At 35.0% G+C, this 20,882-nt stretch overlaps 1 protein-coding gene across 2 annotated transcripts in view; it reads right to left on the bottom strand.

The window, feature by feature from the left end:
- The window catches only part of ANKS1B (ankyrin repeat and sterile alpha motif domain containing 1B), a 758,303-nt gene that overhangs the window by 313,442 nt on the left and 423,979 nt on the right, over window positions 1–20,882 (bottom strand). The gene's annotated exons all lie outside the window — the stretch shown is intronic.

Here is a 20,882-nt window from a genome sequence, read left to right as displayed (position 1 = left end):
AATATAGATTGCTATATATGTGGGTTATTACATATGAACCTCATGGTAATCACAAACCATAAACCTACAATAAACACCCAAAAAACTAGGAGAAAGGAACTCAAACATAATACTAAAGAAAGCCATCAAACCACAAGGGAAGAAAGCAAGAGAAGAAGAAAGGAACAGAGAACAACTACTAAGACACCCAGAAAAAAAGTAACAAAATGACAATAAGTACATGCTTATCAATAACTACTTTAAATGTCAATGGACTAAATGTTCCAATCAAAAGGCATAGGGTGGCTGATTGGATAAAAGAACAAGACCCATATATATGCTGTACACAAGAGACGCACTTCAGACCTAAAGACACTCACAAAGACACCTCACTCAGAAAGCTGAGGTAGCAATACTTATATCAGACAAAATAGACTTTAAAACAAAAAATGTAACAAGAGACAAAGAAGGGCACTACGTAGTGATCAAGGGAAAAATCCACAAGACGATATAACACTTGTAAATATCTATGCACCCAACATAGGAGCACCTAAATATATAAAGCAATTATTAACAGACATAAAAGGAGAAATACACAGTAACACAATAGTAGTAGGGGACTTGAACACTCCACTTACACCAATGGATAGATCATCCAAACAGAAGATCAATAAGGAAACATTGGCCTTAAATGACACACTGAACCAGACGGACTTAGTAGATATATACAGAACATTCCAACCAAAAAACGCAGAATACACATTATTTTCAAATGCATATGGAACATTCTCCAGGATTGATCACATTTTAGGCCACAAAACAAATCTCAGTAAATTTAAGAAGATTGAAATAATACCAAGTATCTTTTCTGACCACATCAGTATGAAACTAGAAATCAACTACAGGAAGAAAATCAGAAAAACCACAAATATGTGGAGATTAAACAAAAAAGCTACTGAACAACAATTGGGTCAATGAAGAAATCTAAGGAGAAATCAAAAAATACCTGGAGACAAACGAAAATGAAAATATGCCATGCCAGAATTTATGGTATGTAGCAAAAGTGGTTCTAAGAGGGAAGTTTTCTTGTCAACAAACAAGAAAAATCTCAAATAAACAATCTAACAGTGCACCTAAAGGAACTGGAAAGAGACGAACAAAGCCCAAAATCAGTAGAAGGAAGGAAATAATAAAAATCAGAGCAGAAATAAATGAAATAGAGATGAAAAAATCAATGAAACCAAGAGCTTTTTCTTTGAAAAGATAAACAAAATTGAACAAACCTTTAGCTAGACTCACCAAGAAAAAAAGAGAGAAGGCTCAAATAAATAAAATCAGAAATGAAAGAGGAGAAATTACAACGGACATCTCAGAATAAAAAAGATTATAAGAAAATACTACAAAAAGCTAAATGCCAACAAATTGGATAATCCAGAAGAAGTGGATAAATTCTTAGACTCACACAACCTTCCAAAACTGAATCAAGAAGAAACAGTGAATTTGAATAGACCAATCACCAATAAGGAGAGCAAAACAGTAATCAAAAACCTCCCAATAAATAAAAGTCCAGGACCAGACAGCTTCCCTGGTGAATTCTACCAAATACTCAAAGAAGACTTAATACCTATCCTTCTCAAACTCTTCCAAAAAAGTGAAGGGGGGGAAGCTTCCTAACTCATTCTGTGAAGCCAACATTCCCTGACACCAAAACCAGACAAGGACAGCACAAAAAAAGAAAATTACAGGCCAGTATCACTGATGAACATGGATGCAACATTCTCAAAAAAATACTAGCAAATAGAATACAACGATACATTAGGGACTGGCCCAGTGGGGTAGTGGTTAAGTGTGCACATTCTGCTTCAGTGGCCCGGGGTTCGCCGTTTCTGATCCTGGGCACAGACCTACTCACCGCCCATCAAGCCATGCTGAGGCAGCATCCCACATAGAGGAGCTACAACTCTACAACTATGATATACAGCTATGCAGCGGGGCTTTGGGAATTAAAAAAAGAAAATAAAAAGAGCAGGAGTGGCAATAGATGTTAGCACAGGGCCAATCCTCCTCAAAGGAAAAAAAACCCAATACATTAAAAAGATCATACACCATGATCAAGTGGGATTTATTCCAGGGATGCAGGGATGGTTCAACATCTGCAAATCAATCAACATGATACACCACATTAACAAAATGAAGAATAAAAATCACATGATCATCTCAATAGATGCAGAGAAAGCATGTGACAAGATACAGCATCTATTTATGATAAAAACTCTGAATAAAAGGGGTATAGAAGGAAAGTACTTCAACATATTAAAGCCCATATATGACAAACCCACAGCTAATATCATTCTCAATGGTTAAAAACTGAAAGCTATCGCTCTAAGAACAGGAACCAGACAAGGATGCCCACTGTCACCACTCCTATTTAACATAGTATTGGAAGTCCTAGCCAGAGCTGTCAGGCAAGAAAAGGAAATAAAAGGGATCTAAATTGGAAAGGAAGAAGTAAAACCATCACTATTTGCAGATGACATGATTTTATATATAGAAAATCCTAAAGAATCCACCAAAAAACTTTTAGAAATAATAAATGAATACGGTAAAGTTGCAGGATCCAAAATTAACATACAAAAATCAGTTGTGCTTCTACACACTAACAACAAAGTAGCAGTAAGAGAAATTAAGAATACAATCCCATTTACAATTGCAACATAAAGAATAAAATACCTAGGAATAAACTTAACCAAAGAGGTGAAAGATCTGTACACTGAAAACTATAAAACATTGCTGAAAGAAATTGAAGGAAACACAAAGAAATGGAAAGATATTTCACGCTCTTGGATTGGAAGAATTAACATAGTTAAGATGTCCATACTTCCTAAAGCAATCTACAGATTTAATGCAATCCCTATCAAAGTCTCAAGAACATCTTTCACAGAAATAGAACAAAGGATCCTAAAATTTATATGGAACAACAAAATACCCCACATAGCCAATGGAATCCTGAGAAAAAAGAACAAAGCTGAAGGTGTCACACTCCCTGATTTTAAAATATACTACAAAGCTATAGTAACCAAAACAGCATGGTACTGGCACAAAAACAGACACACAGATCAATGGAACAGATCAAGAGCCAAGAAATAAACCCACACATCTATGGACAGCTAATTTTTGACAAGGGAGCCAAGAACATACAATGGAGAAAGGAAAGTCTCTTCAATAAACGGTCTTGGGAAAACTGGATAGCCACGTGGAAAGGAATGAAAGTAGACCATTATCTTACACCACACACAAAAATTAACTCAAAATGGATTAAAGACTTGAATGTAAGGCCTGAAAACATGAAACTGCTAGAAGAAAACATAGGCAGTACACTCTTCGACATGGGTCTTAGCAACGTATTGTCAAGCACCATGTCCGCCTGGGCAAGGGAAATAATAGGAAAAATAAACAAATGGGACTACATCAAACTGAAAAGCTCCTGCACAGCAAAGGAAACCATCAACAAAACGAAGACACAACCTAACAATTGGGAGAAGATATTTGCAAACTATATATCTGATAAGGAGTTAAAATTCTAACTATACAAAGAACTCATACATCTCTACAACAAAAAAACTAACAACCCAATTAAAAAATGGGCAAAAGATCTGAACAGACATTTCTTCAAAGAAAATATACAGATGGACAACAAGCATATGAAAAGATGTTCAACATCATTAACTATCAGGGAAATGCAAATCAAAACTACAATAAGATATCACCTCACGCCCGTCAGAATGGCTATAATTAACAACACAGGAAACAAGTGCTGGAGAGGATGTGGAGAGAAAGAAACTCTCACACAGTGCTGGTGGGAGTGCAAACTGGTGCAGCCACTATGGAAAGCAGTATGGAGATTCCTCAAAAAATCAAGGATAGAACTACCATATGATCCAGCTATTCCACTGCTGGGTATTTATCCAAAGAACATGAAAACACAAATGTGTAAAGATACATGCACTCCTGTGTTTATTGCAGCGTTATTCACAATAGCCAAGACTTGGAAGCAACCTAAGTGCCCATCAAGGGACGAATGGATAAAGAAGCTGTGGTACATATATGCAATGGAATACTACTCAGCCATAACAAACAATGAAATCCGGCCACTTGTGACAACATGGATGGACCTTGAGGGTATTATGCTAAGCGAAATAAGTCAGAGGGAGAAAGTCAAATACTGTACAATCTCACTCATAAGTAGAAGATAAAAACAACAACAAACAATACATAGAGACAGCGATTGGACTGGTGGTTACCAGAGGGGAAGGGGGGAGGGAGGGGGGCAAAAGGGATGATTAGGCACATGTGTGTGGTGATGGATTGTAATTAGTCTTTGAGTAGTGAACATGATGTAATCTACACAGAAATTGAAATATAATGATGTACACCTGAAATTTATATAATGTTATAAACCAATGTTACCACAATAAAAAAACAAAAGGGAGAATCAAAAAAATAACGCTGCAAAGAATACATTTTACAGTTTTTTTCCTCTTTCTGAGCATTTCATTGGTATGAATGAGAAATTGCTAGACTAAAAATAGTATAAATATTTTTTTATGGCTCTTGATTCACATTACCAAGATTTATAGAAACATTTCCACCACAGGTCTATGAGAATGCCTATACCACCATGCCTTTACCATACAATTACCATAAGGATTTTCATTAAAAAAAAAGTTTTAACCACTTTTCTTAAGCTAAAATATTATAATTTTATTTTGAATTTCTTTGATATGCAGGAGTGTTAAACATTTCTTCTTTTGTTTATTAGAAATTCATCTCTTTCTTTCTTGAATCATCTATTCATATTCTTTTCTTTTTTTTTTTCCATGGAAGTATTAGTCTTCTTTATGGTCTTATAAAAGTGCTTTGCATATTAGAGTACTAAGAGTTTGACTTTTATATTTATTACAAATATCTCTAGCTCTATTTTAATTGGGATTTTTTGATGCAGTGTAGCTTTTAATTTTTATGTAGTCAAGGCTATTTATCTTTTCCTTTGGGAATACTTTCACAGCTTTTATGTTAAGTAAATGCTAGTGTCTCCAAGATAAAGTTTCAAATATTGACAGCCAGTGTCTCTATCATTTCAAACATTTTGTTAGTTAATAGAGAAATGACTGCTGAGCTAATCATTTGTAACTGTTCTGACAGAAAGGAGAAAGAGGAAGTATAAAGATGAGAAGATAAAAAAAAATCTCTTTTAAAGTTATTATTAATCACTGTCAATATTTTCTTAGAGTACATTGCCTAAAGTTTGCTTGTATAATTTAACTTATTTAAAATAATCATATCTCTCATATGTTTTCACTAACTAATGATCATCTTAATTCAAGTATAATTGCAATTATTATGTAGATACCCATTTGTGTTGATATCTTTGTTGCATTTCTTATGGAATCCATTGGAAGATGCAAGATAGTTTTAGAGTGTTTTTCTGATATTCAAGAAACATTAGAGAGAGTAATAATCTTAATTAAAATAGCAATATGGTTTAGTACTTGACTCAGTTCAGTTTAGTATTTATGGCTGGCTATCTCAAACAACTTTCCTAAGAAGTCCTGTCAAATTACATCAGTTATCCCTATGTCCACTTAGCAAATAGTTATTGCCATGTTCTTTTTGGAACACCAAGAATCAAAGAAGAGAAATTTCACAGACTTTAGTGGGAGATCATTTGCAATTTCTGCTTTTATAAATAGTAATACAATTAATATGTTTTCCATAAAATTTTCCCATCTTTTTTGATGAATAAATAGACTCATAATACTTATATAAAAATAATATGGAAGTACATACATAATGCTTAAGGAGCATGGTGGAAGACCTAGAAACCCTTCCACCTAACTATCTACTTGACATCTAGAAGGTATCTCAAACTTTATGTAGCCAAAACAGTCCTTTGACCCTTGCTCCCCAATGCCAGCAACACCAAAACAAAACAAGCACACAAAAAACCCTGGATTTTCACCTATATCTCACCACTTCAGTAAATGGCAGCACAATTTTCACAGCGGCTCAAGCCATCAATTGAGATATGTTTCATTCATATCCTATATCCCCTGAATTCAACTCGACAGTAACTATTATGGATTCTGCTTTGAAAATGTATCTTAAAACCATCTACTTCTCTATACTTCCACGACACCACCCTGATCCAAGCAATTGCACCCTCTCTCCTGGACAACTACAACACCTCCTCACTGTTTCCCCTGCTTCCACTTGCTCTCCAAAAGGTATTCTCTAGCAAGAGTGATCTTTTAAAAATGTAAATCAAATCAAGTCACATCCTTGCTAAAGCCCTTCAATGGCCTCTAGTCACACTTGGAGTAAAATCTACAATTCTTACAAAGACCTATTTGCTTTCCCATCTTCTCCAGCCTCATCTCAAAGCATATTCCCCTAATACACATGCCTTTTGTCTGTTCTTCTATTACAAGTTCTTCTCATCATCAGGGCCTTTGTATTTCTATATCCTTACCCTGGAACATTCTCCCTCTGACTCTTTGAATGGTTTATCACAATCTGAAATTATATTATTTATTGTTTACTTGGTCATTGTATATCTACCTCCTCTGGAATATAAGTTCTTTGAGGGCAGAGATCTTTTTATCTTACTCACTATTGTATTTCCTTTACCTAGCATGAAGCCTGGTATATAGAACAAACTCAACAAATATGAATGAAATGGATGAATGGATAAGGGCATCTCACTGGAGATGGAGTGAGAGAGGGTTATGCTAGGTGATGCTGGGATCCTATCCTAAAGGAAGAATAGAAGCTAACCAGGAAGAGAAAGAGGACAATGCATTCTAGATATTATCAGAGAGCGTAAGAAAACAAATTCCCTTTGGAAAGTTGCAAGAGGTTAATATGATTGCATATTGAGGATGGTGGTCATAAGGAGGAGTCCAGTGCCAGAACATAAACGGACTTTTATGCCATACTGAGGAGTTTGGATGTTATCATGAAGGTAATAAGAAGCTTGGAAGGATTTTATAAAGGTGAATAATATAATCTGGTTGACACTGTAAGATCATTCTCCGTCCAGGGGGGAAAAGTCTGGCATTGGGGAATTGAACCCAAGCAAGGTGAGGAGGGTATCCCCACAGAGGAGAGGCCTGGCATGGGTGTCACACACCTGGCAGTGTTTGGAGGGTGTCCACATGTGAAAGGCAGCTGGAGTAGAGAGTCAAAGCACTGTCAGGGTAAGGAGAGGATCCACCAAGAATCAGCCTGATGTGGGGAGACAGAGCACACAGAAGGAAGGAGGAGAGTAGACTGCATGGTGCATGTCATACCCTGAGCAGGGTGAAGATAGCGTCCGCAGAAAGGTGGGCTGGCATGGGGAGGCAGAGCATAAATGGGGTGAGGCGGGTGTCCACATATAGGAATGGCCCTAAATGGGTGTCAGGGCCAGGTGAAATAACTAAATACATTAAAGATAATGTAAGCTAGGTTTCTGTCAGAGAATAAATTACAAATATGGAAATAAATTCTGTGGTGTTTACACTGAAATCACATTATCACTATGAACTCATGGTTTCCAATATATGTAGAAATGGACATGGAAATACGGATGTGAGTGCATATATATACTTCTATTTATACACCCATTCTCGCATACATACATACATATACATACTGTGCGTACATCATATAAATATTCCCTAGCTCTGACCACTGAGAGGGCCTTGGAACAGTGATCCCAATAGCACTAAATATAATAGTGCCTAAATCTTGGCATCTAATTACCATTTTCCACTAAAAGGAAATAGAGCTTCCTGGAGAAATGGATGATTCCACATCTGGGACTGGAAAAGTATACATGAGATATGCCTAAAATATCTTTTTCCAGAAAGCAAGGAAGTGCTCAAAGAATGACAGAGATATATCAAAAGGACACAGGAAGGCTCTCTTTGGCAAAATCAGGAATAATTTAAGTATCAAAACAAATAAAGATACTAACGGAGTATAACTCACTGAATAAAATAGTAAAACATGGGTCTAAACAAACATATAAATAAGTGAAAAAATTGAATGCTTTATGAGAAACAAGATCTTAATATAGTTTCAAAGTACTTCCCCCAAAAGGCTTATAAATTACAGAAGGGAAAGAGTAACTTTACAGTGGAGAAGCCTGGGAGAAACAAGCTTAATCAAGTGATCAAAGCGAACATCATCAGGAATAAGACAAATCAAAATCATGCACCACCTGGTAGGATGCAATAAAAAAACCCACAAGAAATGCAGAGTCACTTCTGGATCTTTTAGACAAAGATGAATAGCCTGAATCTAATTATGAGGAAATATTAGACAAACGCAAATTGAGAGACATTCTATAAAATAACTGACCTGTTATCTTCAGATGAGTCATGGTTTTAATGGTCCAGACAATGACTGAGGAATTGTTCCAGACGAAAGGTGATTCAAAGAGAAACGACAACTAGACACAATGTATGATTCTGGACTGGATCTTTTTACCACAAAAGGTATTCTTAGGACAAGTGATGAAATTTGAATGAGGTTTTAGGATTAAATGGTAGTAATATATCAAAGTTAATGATCTGATTTTCATGGTTGTTTTCTGGTTATGGATAAATATCCTTGCTTGTAAAAAAATAACAAGCAAGTATTTTGTAAAATACTTGTAAAGTATTTTACTTGTAAAGTAAATTACTTGTAAAGTAAAAAAGTAACATGCTAAAGTATTTGGGGCTGATGGGGCATCAGGTCATCAACTTACAAATAGTTCCAGGAAAAAAAGATCTTTATATTGTATTTCTAACTTTGCTGTAACTTTTTGATTGTTTCAAAATAAATAATAATAATAATAATAATACCTGAAGATTATTCTGGGGGAAATGTAGAAGATAAATTAGAAGGAGATGAGAAGGACAGCAAGAGAGCCATTATGGGAGCTATTTCAATAATCAGACCAAGAAAAGGTGAATTAAGTGGGAACAGAGATGAAACAGGAACAGAGAAAAGAGGAAAGCTTTGGGAGATATTTAGGAAATAGAATTGACATGGTTTAGTGGCTAATTAGATTTAGGGAAAGAATGAAAGGAAGGAGTCTAGGGCAACTTAAATTTCTGGTATGGGAAACTGAGTAGATAGTGGTACCATTAATTGATATAAGGAAGGAAGAGCAGATTTTTGGAGTAAGTAAGATGATGTCTGGCAAGTAAGTGCAGTGAGTCTTATTATCCAAACACTCTAGGCTACTTGACCAAATGAAGTATATCTTATTATCTTGTTATTAAGCTGAACTTGTATTCTGTGGTCTTATATTTCCACGAGAAGGAGAATTCCATTAGAGTAACATTCTTGGCCTATACTCCCACCCTTCACTCATTTCTCTCCTAAGGAGTTAGAGTTACTCAGCTGTAAAATGACTTTGGGGAAAGAACTAAGCATGCTCACCTCTACCTCTTCTGGGTTTCTCCTCTTCGGAGCCAACATGTCAGCATAATGTATACATTTTCTGCTCTTCTGTAGTCAAATCACCCTGTAGATTGTCTAGCTATGCCATTGATGGGTTGGGATATGTGTCTAACTCAGGGGCAAAGTTGGAGCAAACACATTTGGCCACATATCTAGAATCACATTGTCCAATCAGTTCTATCAGTAATAACAAAAAATTATGACATTTGATTTTAATTTATCTAACTCCTATACCCCATCTCTCAATTGGTTCTGAATCTGGGAGAGAAAGAAAGCAGCATAGTTAATTTGTCTCCTAAACCCAAACAGTTATGTAAACTTTTTTATTCCTCATAGTGCCTAATATAAGGCTTGAAACAAACTTATTGAATTGAATTCAATCAATGTAAAATAGAATGATGCTAAAACAGTACTGTATTATAATGAAAAATATAGATCCTTCTAATTACTTGTTTTTCAGTTTCAGGTATTTAACACCGCTGATTTAAAACTTGTTTTTCAACATGGTACAATATACAGTATACTTATTTACTTTTCTTCATACATAAAATAGAAATCATAATGGCAGTATTACCCCACATGGTTGTTCAGAGAATTAAGTAGACAATGTATAAATACCACTCTGCAACATATTAAATGAATGACACATATTTATTGCTGAGTCAGCATGCTCCCTGCACACAAAAGCACACAAACAGTGTGAATTTGTGTAAAATGAGTGGAAAAATCAAACAGAATGGAATTGCTAGGGTCAGTTATAAAGAAGCATATCAAATGATGTAGATCATGTTTTCCAAATTCTGCTTTGTGGATCACTTGTTGTGAAAAATATTAATAGGTTTCCAGAAGTGGTAGTGGGGAAAGACTATGAAAAATCCTTCAGTGAAGAAAAGTGTTTAACTCTATATTTTCCCAGTATATTTGATCATGGAAACCATTTTTTTCCCCAAGAACATTACTCAGAATGAGTACTCCATAGAGATTAGGACATTATGATTGAGAGGAAGAGGGTGGACTATCTGGTTGGGACTTCTTGATTTATTAAAATATCCTACGTTTAATTTGGCATAACATTAAGTCAAAGAACCGTAAATGCCTTGTTCATCCTATCCTGCTCCCCAGACTGTACATCTACCACTTCATTTAGCTAATTCCTATTCAAATATAAAGCTCAGTTTGAGTACCTCCTTACTGCCCTTTTCCCAACCATATTCAGTTAATTAATTCAAATAATACTTATTGAGCACCATGTACCAGGTGCTGTTCCAGGAGCTGGGACTGAGCATTTCATAATAATTATCATAATACAACACAGTTTCATTCTCATGGAACATCCATTCAAGTTCCATGGAAGAAACAATTTCCATGGGAAGAAAGACACGGAACAAATCAACATACAAATGCTAATTCAGGAATGAAAAATTATGTAAAGAAAAAATAGCATAAAGGAGATAGAAAGTGAAGTGGTTGGTGGCTACTTTATATTCAGCAGTCAGAGAAGGCCTTTCTTATAAGGGGGCATCTGAATAATGACCCAAAGGAAGAAAGATAATGAGCCATGTAAGTCTCTGGGAGAAGGGCCTTCCAGACAAGTCAATGACAAGTACAAAAAACCTAAGGCAGGAACTGTTTGGCTTCTCTGAGGTAATACAGGGAAGATGGCATGGCTGGAGTAAAATGAGCTTGGTAGAGAATGATAGGAGATAGATTAAGAGGTTAAAGAGGGAGAGTCAAATTATATAGGATGTTGTGTGCCTTTACACTGAGTGAGATGGGAAGACATTGGAAAGCTAAGCAGATTAATAACATGATCTGACTTATATAAGTCTATCTGCAGATTTGCAAAAGGATGATAAGGGCACAACAGTCAAAATCCAGGCAAGAGATGTTAATGGCTTATACAAGAGTGACAGAGAAGAGATGGTAAGAGCATCCTGATTCAAAATATATTTTGAAAGGAAAGCTAGAGGAACAATTTTTAAACTTTTTGATCTCAGGACCCTTTTACACCCTTAAACATTATTGAGAACACTACAGAGTTTTTGTTTGTGAGGGTCATATCTGTAAATATTTAATACATTAAAGATTAAAACTGAGATACTTTTAAAACATAAGAATACACAAGTGCACATTTCACTAGCCACCAGAGCTATGATGTCACTGCATATCACAGTGCAATGATGGAAAACTCCATCAAGCACTCATGTACAAATAAGAATGAAAAAGCCAAAATGTCTTTGTATTATTATGAAAACAGTTTTGACCTCACAGACATTTGAAAGGGTCTTCAAGACTGCCAAAGGGTCCTGAACCACACTTTGAGAATTGCTGGCCTAGAAGGTTTTCTGATGGATTGGATATAGGGGTAAGAGAGAAAGAAAAGAATCAAGGGTGGGGTCAAGTCTTTTAGCCTGAGCTGCCATAAACTGAAATACAAAGTTTAGTGCTACACATGTTAAGTTTAAGATGCTTGTTAGACATTCAACTGAGATTTAGAGTAGCTGGCTGGATATGAACCTGCTGTTTAGGGAAGTTGGGCTGGAAATATAAATTTAGGAGTAATCAGCATGTAGATAGCATGTAAAGCTCTGGAACTGGATGTGATTCCATAGAGAGTGAATGTAGACTGAGAAGAGGTCTGAGGATGATCCCTGGGGCATTTAATCAATGAATTCCATCAAAGAAATTCCAAATATTATCTGTTTAGAGCACAGTCTCCTTCAACTGATTAAAAGTTCTTTTAGGTCATTTGCATATTCAGATCTCCTCTTATGATACTCAGCATACGGTAGGCACTCAACTATGTTTATTGAAGAAATAAAGTAATGTGCTCTGTGGTACTTTCATAGTTAAATTCCACAAATTTAGAACAGGCAAGATTAGGAAGTTGAAGTGATTAGCTTCAGATTCATACATTAGGTATACTATTCATCATGTGGTTAAACAGGTTTCCATGAATTTAGAGGCAGAGATAATTGGGGGCTTTTAACTTTACCCAGTGTGAGTCAATAACAAGTGACCTAACAGGAGGGATGAGATTAGATTTCAAGTCCCCGTCTGCCATAAGACATTTAAAGCAATAATGCCAACTCTACTTTCTGGATATTTTATTTTTTAAGGAAAATTGTCCCAGAGAAAATTTCATCTATGTATTCTTATTCAGATTGCCTAGAGATGCTCTAGGGAGAAGGACATGCTAAAGAATGGCATCCACTGAGATTTTCATGTATGTGAAAGAAAAAAACCTGAATAACACAAAAGAAAAACACCATTTTAATAAGGTCTGCTGCTGTCAATGGCAATGTAGGCACAAAATTCAGAGAATTGCTTAGAAAAGGAGATGAAAAATTTTTTTTACATGTAGAAAGTATCCGTAACAAATAATCTCCCAATGTCCTGGTGGATAAATTCAGCCAGGATTTCATCAAAAGAAGAGAAACGAGGATGAATAATATTCTACTGGCATATGATTTGGCTTGACCTTTATATAGAAGGATGGTGATTTTAGTCATTAATGAAGATGCAATTCATAAGTGGATGCTTTTTGGATTCTGGTTTTTCCCTTCCTGCATTGGGTCAGTCCGACCCAATATTGTGCCATTTATCTTCATTGATTTCTTTTACATCTTGTAGCTCTCTTATACAGACACCTCTAAGAAATGAAATGCTGGAGGTGGGATCACCCCATATTTAGCCAGCATCATCCTAGGTAGATTCAGATGATTTAGGGAACTTAAAAAGGCTCCCAAATACATTTCCTAAAAGCCAGAGTCGCTATCATCAGAGCCACTTGTGGATGAGACAGCAAGAGTGAGAGGATGTCTTTCAAAGGTCATATTTCAAATGAGGGCAAACATGATTTAATCACCACTATAATAACAAGTTGGGCTGCTATAGGGTTTTACAATTTACACAGCACAATAGCACATTTTATCTGATTTGAGTTTTACTAGGTCCCTGAGAAGCAGGCAAAGCAAATACCGTGCTTACTTTGCTGACAAATTGAGGAGCAGAATGGTTACACAGAGGGTATGTGACAGAAGCATGATTAGAATTTAATTCCTATAAAAAGGCATCTACAAACAAAATTTTGCATATAATTCCATGAGTTTCATAGACCGTCTATAGCCTGTCCAAGAATACCAGGTCAAAAACATTTGCCTTTAGAGATACTGATTTAATTGGTCTGGGATAGGGCCCAGGCATTTTCAAAAAGCTTCCCAGGAAATTCTAGTTTATTGAGGACTTCTGGTTGATTAGTGGGGCAATTTACTTCTCTCTCAATTTTTTTACTTTCAAAATTGTTCTTTGTCTCGCCTAAGATTGTTTTCTATTTTATTTTCTTTCTGTTTTTAGCCTTCTCCTCTCACTTAGGTTTGATTGCAAGACTCCAAATTATTGAATATAGTCTTCTTTGCTTCCCTCCTTTAGGCTATAAACTGTTGCCATCTATGTTTCTGCTCTTCTTCCTTTTTCCAATCCATATTCTCCTCTCAAATGTCATCATCCCTCTGGAATACCAATATTCCATCTTGATTATTTTCTCCCTAATGAGCTAATTAACATTGACCAGAGTTAGGAAACCAGAGTTCTTCCAGTCAATGGCTGTGTAACACTGGGAAAATTATTTAACCTCTCTAAGTCTCAGGTCCGATCAGTAAAATAAAGAAAAAATACCTACCCTGTCAGGTTTTTATCAGAAATAAATGAAACACATGCTCAATAATAGAAATAAATGGCTCAATACTCAATAATAAAAATATTTTTAAAAGATTTTCTCTTTGGAGGTCTTTTTATTACTTATCTATTTTTTTGCGGCAACCCAATACAATATTTTGTACTCTTTCTGAGTTATATGCCTCTGCTTTTTACATACCCACTCTCATTTCTAATTTTAAAATCTAGCATATGTATTCTATAACCCTACAGTGCCCAGTAAAATGTTATTCTAGATTTGGCAAGAATTTTATGTAACCCCAGTTCTAAATCCTTAATAATAGAAGAAAGAGATAGTGCAGTTTATTATTACTTTATTATTAAGCACACAAAAAGTCCAGAAGAATATCCAAAATATCTATTTCCTTCAGGTTGAGTTGTCACCTGATCTAAATAGAGTCCATCATGGGTAAGAGTTCAGGAGCAGCTCATCTTTCTTCAAATCATCTCCCTTAGTCTCTTGAGACAACTGGGCCCTTGACTTTTCTTTCTTTTCTTTAGTTTTATGCCTTCTTGCTTCTTTTTGATAGGGTCCCTCCTTAGCTGCAAAAGAGTGTGGCCTGAAGTTATTTCATTCTGTTGAATTCTACTTAAGATGTGATTTAAAGTATGTGGTGGGATCTGGATGGTACCAGAAGCACTTCAACGTGGATCATAACTTCTAAATTTTCCAGGTTGACTTCCTGTTAGCATCCATCTATGTTCATTAAAATATATTATTATAATGTTCCATATTAAGTACCCACTTGGATGATTTCTCTGTGATATTGTGTTAAAATGGTCTCTTTTTCTGCCTGCACCTTGGGTCACTTCTCAAAAGCTCTCTCCTGTTATTTTAGACTTGATTTGTGACATGAAACGAAAGAAAGGAGTGGAAAAACCCATCCAGCTAAAACCACTACCAAAGGCATAGCCCAAGAATCTAGTGTTTTAACAACTAATGCTTTATCCAAAGTGTCTCTTGCATCCAGTCATGCCAGACTGTTTGAACTTTGAAGCTAATTAGATTTAGTCACTCCTCCTATTATAAAATTTAACCTTTCTGTCCCCATCACTCATGTCTCTCCAACCAACTTTTAGTCTCCTCTTTCCCATTGTCTACAACAAAGTTTAATTTCCTGCATCTTGAAATAAAAGAAAAACTGTTTCCTCAACTCTGCCCTTCCTTCAACAAGCTGCCATACTTTCATTTCGCCACCAAATTATTCAAAAGATTAATCTACAATCAGTGCATTGCTTTTCTCCAACTCTTCAACTCTTTGCATCTTAAGCTTCTACCTTCTCCACTTGAAGGAAATTGCATTTTCTTTAAGGTCTTGGCCCTCATAATCACCAAATAAAGTGACTTCTTGATTTCCCTTTTTCCCCACCTTCCAACAAGTTTTGACAATGTTGACTAATCTCTTCTTCAATTTTCTTTTCTCCTTTTATATTCATGGTAATGTTTTGTCTTCCTTCTTTTATATCTCTCAATGCTCCTTCTCTCTCTCTTTTGCTAAGGCCTTATTTCTGAAGTATATGTGAAGAAGTTACTTAAACTTCCAGGTTCTCAATTTCCTCATCTATAATAAAGATAATAATATCCATTCCCAAAAAATCATGAAAAGTAGACCACATTATGTGCCCAAAAAGTTATATTCCTTAAGCGTAAACATTTCCCAGTATTCTATCTTTGGTACTATCTCCTTTCACTATCAAATTCTATAAATGACTCTAAAAACTTTACCTTAAGCTCCTACCTTTCTCACTAAAGCTCCATATTTCCAACTTGAATATCATGCCTCACACTCAATAAGTTTAAAAAACCAAATTTATCATGCCACCCTCTCCCTCATCAAAATGAACTTCTGCTCAAGTTGCTCCTATATCTATTAATATCATTCCAAAATCCCAGCCAACCAGGCTCAAATCATTACTCATCTTTGACTCCCTTAGATCTAATCCATCTCTCCATGCACTAATGCTTTGTCCAAAGTGTCTCTTGCATCAATTACTATACAAAAGGGATAAAACATCATAACAAAGTGGTATTTATCCCAGAAATGCAAAGTTGGATTAACATTAAAAAATAAAATAATATAATTTATCACATCAACAGAACAAAGGAGGAAAAAAAATCATATGATCATCTAAACATATACAGAAAAAAAACTGAAAAACTTCAACACCCTTTTGCGCTAAAAACTCTGAGCAAACTAGGATTAGAAAGGTACATATAAAAACTTACAGTTTATATTATACTTAATATTAAAATACTGAAAGCTTTCCCTCAAAGATAGAGACTAAGACAAGCATTTTTGGTTTCACCACCTCCATGCACCATTGCCCTGCAGTCACAGCAGTAAGAAAAAGAAATAAAAAGTATAAAAATTAGAAAGCAAAGAAGTAAAAAAGTGATGAAGTAATACTATCATTATTCTCAGATGATAGGAGAGAACCCTAAGAAACTTATTTTTTTTTTTACAACTACCATAACTTTTAAATGAAATTATCCAGGTGGCAGGATACAAGGATAATATAAAACTCAACTGCATTTCTATATATCAACAACAAACAATTGGAAAGTGAAAATAATAAACAATACTAAAGCATTAAGTCAACTCAATGTGGAAAGTCTTTTTCCATGTAGGAAAAAAAATGAATCTTGACTCCTACTTCACACAATATAAAAACAATTTGAGATGGATCATAGAACTAAACATAAAAAAGCCAGAAGCAGAAAGCTTCTACAAAAAAACATAGGAGCATATATTCACAACCTGGACAAGACAAGAAAATCATTAACCATGAAAGAAAACATTGACAAATTGGATCTCACCAAAATTCAAACATTCTGTTTATCAAAAGGTACTATTAAAAAATATTTAAACAAATCACAGACTGGGGAAAAATATTTGCAGTACATAAACCTGATGAAGGACCCATATCTTTTGGAATTACAAGAGAACTGATAAAGAATTACTACAAATCAATAATTAGAATGTTGAACAACTCCATTAAAAAGATTTGAAATAGGCACTTCTCAAAAGAAGATATAAGAATGGGAAATAACCATAGGAAAAGGTGCTCAACATCATTAGTCACCAGGAAAATGCAAATTAAAACCATAATGAGAATCTTTTCACACCTATAAGAATGGCTAAAATAAAAAAATTAAAAAGTCTAATATGCCAAATGTTTGCTAGAATGTGGAGAAACTGAAATTCTTACACATTTCTGTTGGGGATTATAAAATAAACCAAGTACTTGGGAAAACTCTTGGGAAGTTTCTTTTAAAGTTAGCTACTTATCTACCCCATCTAATTCCACTCTTTGCTATCTATATGAAAACAAATATCTATAAAAAGACTTGAACATGAGTATTCACAGCATATTCATTCATAATAGCAAACAACAGGAAAAAACACAGGTATCAATCAACAGAAGAATGGAAAACCAAGTTGTACTATATTAATCTAACAGAATACTACTCAGCAAAGAAAGGAACAACATGAGTGAATCCCAAAAACATTACGTTGAATGAAAGAAACCAGACACTGACATACACAAAACATACACACACACTGTAGGATTCAGTGTCCAAGAATAGGTGATCCTAATCTATGGTGATGAAAATCAGAAAGAAGTTGCCTCTGAGGCAGGAATGGGGGCAATTAATTAGAAAGGGGCATGAGGCAACTTTCTGGGGTGATGCCAATGTTCTATATCTTGCTTTGAGTGGTGGTTGCACCTACATATACAACAGCCAAAATTCATCAAATTGTATTTTATTCTTCAATTAGGGGGAAAAAAGATACTTCACTAGGAAAACATTAAAAAAAACAAAAGCCATTGCAAAAAGCATATAATTACTTAGCAGAAAACTGGTATGTCAGTAGACTTACCTAAAATTTTATTCAAATGTAATATTTTTTCAAGTATTTTCAAGTACTTTTTCAAGTTTAAAAATAATTTTATTTTCAAGTATAAGTAAATGAACCTAGCTTTGTGAATTCATCTAAATAGGGAAACTCAGCTTTGTGTGTTAATATACTGGAGAGCAACAAAGAGAAACCAGTAGCATATAAATATTTCAGTTTCTGTGAATTGAAAATAGAATGCTTCACAATCTGGTGAATTTGAAGACATGAAAGAGCCCAAAGAAGCAAAGGTAAAAAGATCAAACACAGGATGCAGAAATAACAGCTGTGACTTAGTGAGTTAATAAATATGCTGAATAAAATCAAACCCAACAAAGCACAGCAAGTCTGTAGCTTCCAAATAATTAACAGACTAATCAGAAAGACATGCAATGTATAATTAGCCCTACTTTATACTAAAAGCAAGGACTCCTTGGTTACAATGAATATTCTCCATTTATAAGTAGAGTTATGAAAAGTAGACTAGATAGAGGCATGCATGAGGCAAAGGGGAAGTAACCTAACTTGCTTTGTCTAAACAGTATCTATCTGCAGTGAATGAGATGAAAGTTCTGTATTTATCTCTCTTTTATTCTATATCATTCCTTTCACAATAGTCTGAACACACCTGTTAATGCCCTGGCAAAGAAATGTAAATTCATGAATAAGGGTTGCATTTATGCTTTTATTTTCAAGGCTCATCACCAGTTTTAAGAGTGAAATGATCATTTCAACTATATTATTAATTTTTAATTAGCAAACGAAAAAAAAGTTTGAATACCCACAAGTCAGTCTAACTTCACATTTCTTGCATTTCCAGACAGAAAGCCAGAATTAGCAAACACTTTAGAGGATTAAACTTTTGATCAAAATATAGGCACTTATATAAGCTAACCAATAATCTTTTCTTTGGACCAGTTAGCTCTTGACATTGTTCCATCCCTGACACACCTGTGACTTGTCAGAACACACCACAGAGTCCCCCATCTATTCATCTTGCTGTCCCCCACCCATACCCTCTAGTCTCCAAACCCTTTCCTAAAATCATATGTCCTACTCCAATACTCCCTCATAGTTACTTCCACTTGAATTTTCTATTCCCTGCTCTCCACAATGAATGAGGAGCCCCAGGAGATCAGAACTCATAAAATGAAATAAGTAATGCACCAAAGGTTCTGAGGTAAAAGGAAGAGTAGCCCAAATGAGGTTATATTCTTTTCCAATTATACCTTAACTGTCATTGTTCTATTACATATATACTTACAGGCTGCACTGGTTCTAATTTAAATACCATCATACTTAGTTTCCTGACTTTCCCACTTCATTTTTTCCTTCCTAAATCATCATTATAAAATCTAAAAAAGGAAGGTGGAGTCAGTTACTTTCATAAACACTTAAAAACAGACAGAACCAAGGAAGGGAGTCAAGATGGAATTTCTGGCTTTAATACTACCTCTAGTTTTCTTCAAAGTTTACCAAAATAAACCAAAATAAAATAGAACATGCAAAGAAGGATTTATGGAGTTAGGTCCCTTAGAGTTGATTAGATTACAGATATGCAGAAAGGAATCTGTTTTTCATTCACTGAATGACCAAATGCATTTACTTTAAACAATTTATGTTGGTATAAAAATAAATATGTTTAGTAATGGATTTTATTAACTTATACATAGGATAATCTCCTAACTAAATAGTTAAAAATGCTGGAAATGTAATAGCTGCACAAAAACACCAGAAACACCTTAAAATAACGAGAGAATCAAGGATAATAAATGTGACATTTAGCATCTAAACCTGGGTTTAGTGAGGTTTATTTCTTGAAGCAAATGGACTAGATCAAATTTCCCTGAAAAGGAAGAAGGGATTTTCCACCTCCCCATGTTAGGACACTGTGTGAAATGTTATCTGTGCCTAAACGAACCTGTGAGTTCCATCCTCATAAAGATGTTATACAACTTCATGAGGATTTTTCTAACCTCTGAGCAGGACTGGAGGAGACAACTATTATACTAAAGAAAGGAAAGGAAGTTCGATTCAGTTGCACAACCTTGCCCCTTTGGAGCGCCAATATCCTTATCCATAACACTAGAATATACATTCCCTTGAAACTGATGAAGGTTAAATGAAACAATTTATATGAAAGTATTCTATAAACTGTAGTGGATACGTAAAGTTGAAATGCCATTTTATTGATGAATATGATTATAATAAAAATAATCCAAAATAAGTTACAGTAAAGAAGGTGAGATATTAAGCAAATCATTGCTCATTTAGACCAAAATAGTCTTAAAAAGACACATTTGTCCTACAAATTGCCTCAAAGGATTTGTTCATACTCTATATTTAAGTAGATGGTGAATGGCATTGATTGGATCCTAAGTCCGCCTCTCTTGGATTTTATGAGGCCCATTCAGAGTGAGCCAGGTTGAGAACACCACCAATTCCATGTTCTGAGTCCATCTGTTGACAAAAATATAATGCAAACAGCTTTATAAGTGCTATTTTCAATGAAATATCACAGAACAGCTGGTCCCAAGGATATTTCTAAAGCTTGCCTGCAAACCGCCTACTGGGAAATCCAACTGAAAGAGAAGAGGGAAGAGAAAGAAACCAATACAGAAAAGTGACAGAAATGGAAAAAAAAAAAAAAAGAAGAAGGGTAAAGAGAGACTAGGTAGAGAGAAATGAGCTCTGGAGGAAAACAAGGAGCAATGAGAGGTGCAATATCAAACACAGACAAAATCAGTGAGAAATCACAATGAATAGAGAATTTAAAGAAAATATATAAAAACA

Source organism: Diceros bicornis, chromosome 25 (assembly GCF_020826845.1).
Source record: "Diceros bicornis minor isolate mBicDic1 chromosome 25, mDicBic1.mat.cur, whole genome shotgun sequence".
NCBI classification, from domain to species: Eukaryota; Metazoa; Chordata; class Mammalia; order Perissodactyla; family Rhinocerotidae; genus Diceros; species Diceros bicornis.
The sequence above is the reverse complement of the archived record's forward strand: the minus strand, read 5'-3'. Positions and strand labels throughout refer to the sequence as shown.